At 49.6% G+C, this 8,101-nt stretch overlaps 1 protein-coding gene across 2 annotated transcripts in view; it reads left to right on the top strand.

The window, feature by feature from the left end:
• Positions 1–2,220: 2,220 nt before the first annotated feature.
• Positions 2,221–8,101, top strand: part of MYRIP (myosin VIIA and Rab interacting protein) — a 162,044-nt gene continuing 156,163 nt past the window's right edge. For both annotated transcript variants that reach the window (XM_070391557.1, XM_070391555.1), the window contains exon 1: positions 2,221–2,404. The gene's annotated coding sequence lies outside the window, so the exon portion shown is untranslated. The remainder of the gene's footprint in view (positions 2,405–8,101) is intronic.

Below are 8,101 nucleotides of genomic sequence, written 5' to 3'. Positions count from 1 at the left end.
ACCTTGTAAAGAGGCGAATTTATATATTAGGTCCGTTTTACAAACTCCTGCATGATGTCAAATAACCTTTGAACCCAGCCCTCATTCTTGTCATGATGCAGACACTGCTGGGCCACACGTGGAGTGATCCTTTCACATTCTACATTCAAACTTGTACCCTGATGGCCTGGAATCGAGCTGCAGAAGCACAGGTCTTCACAATGTCTGCAGTGACTACGAGTGCTTACCTGTGGCTTCCTGTTGACCAGCAGGAGGCACCTGCAGGAGAGCATTCATGAACTACCTGCAGACATTGGTGTAGATGTATTCCCACTGCTGAGTTCTCCTCATGGTCCTTGTTCACCCACAGACAACCAGAAGACCCAGGTCCTAGACTGCTCAAGGGGTAGAGCACGACTGAAGCAAGGCAAATGAGTTTTTCTGGGCCGTTTAATATGCACTCTGGGAAAGAGAAAACTCGCCTCAGTCTTGGATCCTGACCCCTGAAGGGAAGATAAACCTGGCGTTGCCTGGTGTAAATCAGCTTAACAATGACGTCCCTCGAGTAGAGACAGCAGAGAAGAGAGGAGGACGAGGGAGAAAGCAGGTGGGAGTAGGGAGGTGGAGATTCGAGTTATACTTGGGACCTCACTTGAACCCCTGATCCACATGTGTCTGAAGTTAGACCTAGCATTTTGTATAACAAAAGGTAAAAATAAGGACATTAGACAAATACATTTCCTCCTTTCTCTAGGAGACTAGTAATGGTTGCCTCCAGGGAGAGGAATTGAGAGGCTGGGAGACAAGGGTGGGGACTGTGTACCCACTCACACGTTTTAAATTTCGTACCACGCAAATGCTAATCAAGCATAGATAAATAATATTGCATAAATAATATAGAAACAAAACACAAACTTTCTTCCACTTTAACCAGTTTGTAGATAATAAAATCCCTTTGAGAGAGGAAACCAGATCTTTAGAGAAATCAACTTCTTTACCTTCCAAGTTCCCGTCTTAAAAGTTGTTTTTTGTTTGTTTCTGTTGTGGACAGATCAACAAACGGGCAAGCCATCCATTTCTGTGGCGCAAATTTACACAGAGAACAGCCTCCATCCACCGTCATGTTGAAGATTCCAGGGTTTTAGGAATCAACAATGTAGCTCCACAAACGTTTTATTCTGATGGCGTAACTCCCATCCTGCAGTTAAAATTCTGACAATGTGTTTGCAGAGCCCAGAGTTGGCCCTGAGGCACTCCGTTTTAGGAAGATTCTAGGCCTTGTGCCTGATGGAGGCAAACGCGCCCTGAAGTCCTGGCCTGGAGCGGAACCTTCCAACTCCCAGCGGCTCTTCCAGGACCTGAGCTCCCCTCCGTCCAGGGCCCGGGCGCGCCCCTCATCTGCAGCAATCTTGGGGCGTCCTTCTGCCAACGCGGGCTCCCTAACCGGCGGTGCGACAGCGATGGGACTTCGGGGAGTTGGGGCGCGCCGCGGCCCGGGACAGCTCTCCAAGCCCAGAGCGTCGCTAGCACAGTGAATTCGAGAGAATGAAAGGAGTCCGGACCGGGGATGGGTCGGCCCGGTGACTTCATAGCCAGGACAGGCTGTGGATGGAGCGAGAGTCGTCCCCGGAGAAGGGCCACGCCGCGTCTGGTGAAGCGCGGGCGGGAGGGCGCCCTTGGGAGGGCCAGGCCAGCCCCGGACCCGTGACCCGTCACTCCGCGGTCAGGCAGGGGCCGGACCCCGTGCTCAGGGGCAGGGGACGGGAAAAAACCTTACTTCAAGCGAGGAATGACCGGAGGTCTCGCTTGGGGGATCCCGGGCCAAGGCCGCGACACCGCACTGCGCCGCCAGGGAGCGCTCGGGAGGGGGCGCGGGTCCCCAGCCCCGGCGCGCGCAGCCCCGCCTCCTCCCCAGGCGCCCCGCCCTCCCCGCGCGGGCAGCCCGCGCCCCGGGGGAGCTCAGAGGTACCGGCCGGCTGGCAACCCCTGCCCCGGCGCAGCGTCCTCGCGCCCCGCCCCTCGCGCCCCGCACGCGCCCCGCCCCGCCCCCGCACGCGCTCCCGCCCCGGGCGCCTCTGATTGGCCCGCAGCTGGGCCAGCGGGTGTCAGCGGCGGCTGCGGCCAAGCGGGCCCTGGCAGCCGGCGGCGCGGGCGCCTCCCTCGCAGCCGCGGCCCCGCGCTCCCGCCTCCAGGCTGCTCCCGGATTCCCGCTGCGGCTGCGGTTCTGGCGGCCGAGCCCCGCGGCGTTGCAGCTCAGGTCCGCGCGCCGACCCACCCGCCGCGCCCCTGCCTCGCAGCTCGCAGCCTCCTACTCCGCGCGCCGCGCTGCGGCGGCAGGTGCCCCAGGAACCCAGAGGCGCGGTGGCCGGAGCTGGCCGCCGCCGATGACCCGGGTCACGGACCTGCTCCAGCCTGGCTACCCCGCGTGAGTACCGGCCCCTGCCCTGCCCACCCCTCCCCTCCCCTCCCGCGGCTTTGCGCCATTGCCCCTCTTAGGTTGCGGCAACTTCGAGGGTGGGTGTGTGGCACACCGCGTGCGGGTCCGGACCCAGGGTCCCTGCCAGGCCATTGCGCCTCTGCGGAGGGGCTTGGGCGGCGGGAGTGAACTTGCTAGGGCGTCGCTGCAGAGTGGGGACCTCGCCTCTAGCCCGCTGCCGGGGCTGGAGCTCGCCTCTGCGTCTCCCCGGCGGCTTTCTATCCCCGCCGGCCACGTAGCTCTCGGGCTGCGGTTCACCGCGCACCTACTACGCTGCGGGCGCGCCGGCGGGGCGCCTTAAACCGTCGGGTGAGCGTCCGAATCAGCCCCACGCAGCTGACTTGACTCTTTCGGACTCTTAATTTCAGTAAAATGGGATAACCAGGGACTCGTTCAAGGTCACGGCTGGTGCACGGAGTAGGAATCTGACTCGATTGCCTCTGGTCGGGTCCCCGGACTGCCTGGAGAGGGGCGCGCTGTTGCAGGGAAGAAGGTGGGGGGGGGGGGGGTGTCACCTCAGCTTCACCCCAGTCTCTTCCTCATACTCCCTCCCCCCAACTCCGCCTTATTTGGAGAGGTCAGGAGCTGATCCCCAGGCACCCCGCGGGGGACCTTCGGGATGGGAACCCCTGGACCTGCGGTATCTGCAGCATCGTCTCCATTACCAGTCAATTTGCTAACGTCTTGGCAGGGTTAGGAGAATTTGCTAGGTGTCTGCTCCTTCTCCTGCCGGATGAGCCCTGTGCCCTGGGGATACGGTATCCAAGGGACTCGAACCGCACAAACCAGTCTGGGCCCAGTGACTTCCTAAGAAAAGCTCCTGGCTCCCACCAGCTTTTAGGAAATGCCTTGAGTTTCGGTTCATTTCTGCTCCCTCTCCCCACCCTGATCTGGATGCTTCACCTTTCACAGGGGATGGTGGTGTCCGGCCTCAGGATGGGTCAGTGGTGTCAGGTGTGGTCTTTTACTCCCGATCCTTGAGGCAGCTCCTGTGGGGCTGGGGGTGGTTCTCAGAACTGGGCAGGGGAGAGGGTTGCCCCTCCTCTTTGGAGGTTATCACCCCGTTTCTCCAACTCAGTCTGCCTTGCCCCAACTCAGTGAGCGATGAGATGACTACTTAGTTTTGTGAAGTCTGACAAACATCTTTGAGCCGCAACTTTTTAATCTGTAAAATGGAACAATTCCTGCCTTTTAGTCTCCCCAAGGCAGTTGGGGGTCAGGGGACACAATAGATGTTAAAGTGGAAGGAAGATGGTCCAGGAGGAACTGAACTATGGGTGGAAGTGGAGGCAATTTAAAGGAATTTTACAACAGCCTCTAGGACCCGATTTACAGATCTAAAAGTCTTTCTTTCCAGGGAAATTCGGTTTGGTAAGACTTTGGAAATAGGACTTTCCATCTTCCGGTTACTCCTTTCCTGGCCATGGCAATTTAAACTAACAGTGGCCTAGACTTTGCCGGCTCTCCTTTCTCCCTGCCCAGAGGGACCGAGGAGCTTTCATCTGTGGCCTTGGCCTTTCGTGCAGTTGATTCACAGACTGAAATACCTCATGGAGAACGGAGCATCTCCCCCTGCCCCCTCCGGTTTAGCCTTCCTGGTTATTATTGTGTTTACTCAGACTTTAGTCACAAAGGCCATTTACGGACAGAAGACTGGCCAGACCTGGGTGCGTTCGTTTTAACATTAGGTCAATGGAGTGTCACAAACTGAGCACACCTGTGGGACCAGCGACCAGATTAAGAGCTAGAATGTTCCCAGTCTTCCCGTTACCCCTATAGGCACTATCACCCACGGGTAACCACCACCCCGCTTAGTTTTGTCAGGCGAGTTTTATTTTCATGACTATTATTTTTATTTTATCAGAGTTTCAAAGCAAAAATGAAACTGCTAGATGATTTTCTACCTCCTTTTTTAAATGTTTACAAACCAAAGGTAGATATACCTAAGCCAGTTCAGACTCTGAAATGAGTGTCCCAGCAACACTCAGGTCATTGGTTCTTGGGTGGTGCAACCAGCTGGGTCCCGGATATCACAGTGCCAACATTGAGAAATGGAGGCTGGTTTATTCATAGAGTGCATTTGAAAAATGAAGATCTGAAAGCATGTGATAATAAAAGATGAATGAATAAAATATGTGAACGAGTTCTCACTTGAAACATAAAAATGGAAATGATTTGAGTTCCTCAAGGTTGGAAATTGATGAAAATCGCAGAATTTCAAGGCTGTGACTTGAGAGCTGTTTGTGCTGTTGCCACATGGTGGCGCCACCTTGGCAGGAGAACTGAAATGCCCACCATCCTTTCCCAAGCCCTCTGAAAGAATCTCCAAACACTGTCGTGTTCCCAGTGCCTGGCAGGCAGGCCTCCCCTCTGGTGCCTGCTGAGTTCATGGACAGAACGCTATCCCAGCGTCAGGAGGGTGGCCTGTGGGTTGGGGCCGGTGGAGCCGAGACACTATTGCCTTCTCTTTAGCAATGAGGAGCTGCAGTATGTCCTTGGAACTTTAAGGAGGGTCAGCTGAGAAGTTGACTTAGGTGTAGTTATGGTCCTTTTGCTGTCATTTCACCCCAGAATCCCCCACAGGCATCAGAGAAGGCGCTCTCTTTCCTGGAGCTGGTTGCTCTTTTCACAGAGCACTGTCCATGGTGAACTTGCAGAATAAATAGGCCTGGGTTGCAGCCAAACTGCTGCTGGAAGAAATGCCCTATGGCGTCCTCAGCATGGGGGCCACGTTGCCAGGGGAACCCTCAGGGGGGTGAGGATGCTGTACCAGGCTGTGGAAAGCCAAGAGAACCCAGCCAGTGGCCTTCTCCTGTGCATCGCTTTCCATTTTCCTGTCAGTGTGGCTCAGATGCTGTTTAGATCAGCGGTTCTCAACCTGTGGGTCGAGACCCTTTGCGGGTCGAACGACCCTTTCACAGGGGCGCCTAAGACCATCGGAAAACACATATATAATTACATGTTGTTTTTGTGATTAATCACTATGCTTTAATTATGTTCGATTTGTAGCAATGAAATTGGGGGTCACCACAACATGAGGAACTGTACTAAAGGGTCGTGGCATTAGGAAGGTTGAGAACCACTGGGTTAGATGATTGTATTCATGTCATGGCTGCCATGCCTCTGTTTGCTTAGTGTTGGGTATTTGCCATATGCTAGACACTGTGTAAATATTAATTAAATCTTCACAGTAGGAGGAAGGTGGATTTCCCATTTTATAGATGAAGTAACTGGGCCTTGAAAATAAAGTACTCTTGCCTGGCCACCGTGGCTCAGTGGTTGAGCATCAGCCTATGAACCAGGAGGTTATGGTTTGATTCCCAGTCAGGACTTATGCCCGGGTTGTGGGCTGGGGATCAAGAAGGCAGCCGAAGGCATGCAGAAGGCAGCCGATCAATGATTCTCTCTCATCATTGATGTTTCTCTTTCTCTCTCTCTTTCTCTCTCTCTCTCTCTCTCCCTTCCTCTCTGAAATCAATAAAAATATATTTTAAAAAAGAAAGAAAAGAAAGCATTCTTTCTAAGTGTATACTCTATGGGATCTAGAGCGAGGATTGAGGCTGTTCTCTCAGAACTGAGGCAATTCCCCCTAGCTGAATTGTAGGGTGAAAAGGGAGTCTTGCATATTTGTTTAGTCCTCCCTGGCACCTAGCACAGTACTTTACATTTAGTAGCTACTTAGACTAAGTATGAGGTTGCCACACAGAGAAAATTCTCCGCTGAGCAAGAGGGAAATTCAGACACTGAAGGTTGGGAATTTGGGGTTGAGTCCACACAGCCTGTAACACTGGGACTGTGTGTACGCCCATCATGTGTAGTTTTCTTTCATGTTTAAAGTTTTAGGTACATAGAGGCCTGTCATTTTTGTGATTTGCCTTTTTTCACTCAGTATTGTTTTGACATGTGTTGATTATGTATGTTGATAATTGTAGATGTAATATTTCTTGGATATCCCAGAGTTTAGTCCCCACTGACGGACAAAACGATGTTTTTACCTTTTGCTATTGTAAACAGGATTGCAGGGGTATTCTTGATAAGATCTTGTAGAAACACACATGAGGGTATCTAGGGTGTATGCCTCCAGAAGCTGAATATCTGGGTAGTAGGATACTCTTGCATCAACATCTGTCTGTTATTTCAACCCTGCTAGGTTTCGCAAATTGCCCTCTGAGTTGTGTGCCACTTACCACTCCCACTAGCTCTCTGTTGGAGTTCCTTGGATCCTCATATCCTTGAGTTAATCCAAAATTAACCAGATGGTCTAATTTTGGTTAATTTGTTAATCAGAAATGTATTTCACTGCTCTTTTACTTTCCATTTCCCTTAGAGTTCTTAAAGTATACATATCTGGGTTTTCAAGTTTTGTTTTCTATGCATTGCTATTTTATACTCGGTAATACTTTTAGATCTTTAAACTCATCTGAAATTTATATTTCTGTATAGTGTGAGGCAGGGATCTAATTGTTTTTCATATTGAAAACTATCCCATTATTATTTAATGAATAGTTAACTATTTCTTATTTTGTTGTTGCTATTTCTGTCATATGTCATTTCTGTTATATTTTTGGATTTGTTTCTTCACTCTGTTCTTTTTGTGACTCCTGAACTAATACCATTTTCATTTAATTATTAAAGTGTTGTCATAAATCTTCCCCTTTTAGCCTTTTTCTTCAAAATTGTCTTGGCTGTTCTTGACCATTTAGACTTTGACATGAATTTTAGGATCTAGCCTAAATATCCTTTTCATGAAAAATACTGTTACCAAAATTTGATAAAATATCAAGTAAAATCATTTTCTTTTTCTTCAAATATAGTGCTAATCAAACATTTTCACTTCCCATTCTTTACTGTGAAATTTGGTCTCCATTTTACATGGATTCACTTTAAGTGACTCTTCTCTGGTACCAGATACCCTTGAATAATAAGGACCACATGAATATAATTTTTTAAAGCACAATTAAGATTGTTTTTTATTAAAAAAACATAGTAGTATTAATGTCAGTAATTATTCTTTGTCATTATTTTTATCTTCCTAATAATGCATTTCGTTTATGTACCATAATTTAGTCAACAAAATCATTGTTTTAAAATTTTTTTTTATTGATTTCAGAGAGGAAAGAAGAGGGAGAGAGAGAGATAGAAACATCAATAATGAGAGAGAATCATTGATTGGCTGCCTCCTGCATGCCCAACACTGGGGATGGAGCCCGCACATGTGGCCTGACAGGGAATGGAACTGTGAACTCCTGGTTCATGGGTCAACACTCAACCACTGAGCCACATCAGCTGGGCAACAAAATCATTCTTTTACAACATTAAGTGGTTACTCTTTATTGTAACTCCATCTTTGTACTCATCTTTATTTTCTTAGGATGAATTACTTTGTCAAAATTTGTTTACTTTTTAAAAATCTTTGATCCATCTTGCGGAATAATCTTCCCCAAGAGTTTATACATTTACTTCGCTGTTGGTAGTGTCTGAATGTGCCAGATCTCCATGCCTTGCCAACAATAAGTATAATCCAGCAACATTGCCAATTTCACAGGCCAAGGAAAAAACCCAGAATCTTGTTTTTCACTTTGCTTTTTTCCCTCTAGTGAGGCAGAACATAGCTTCATGTTTACTGTGGGCTCCAGTATAGAGTTT

This window comes from Myotis yumanensis, unplaced genomic scaffold (genome assembly GCF_028538775.1).
Source record: "Myotis yumanensis isolate MYYU_CA2020_CCGP unplaced genomic scaffold, mMyoYum1.0.hap1 SCAF_14, whole genome shotgun sequence".
Classification (NCBI taxonomy): domain Eukaryota; kingdom Metazoa; phylum Chordata; class Mammalia; order Chiroptera; family Vespertilionidae; genus Myotis; species Myotis yumanensis.
This window is presented reverse-complemented; position numbering and strand designations above follow the sequence as displayed.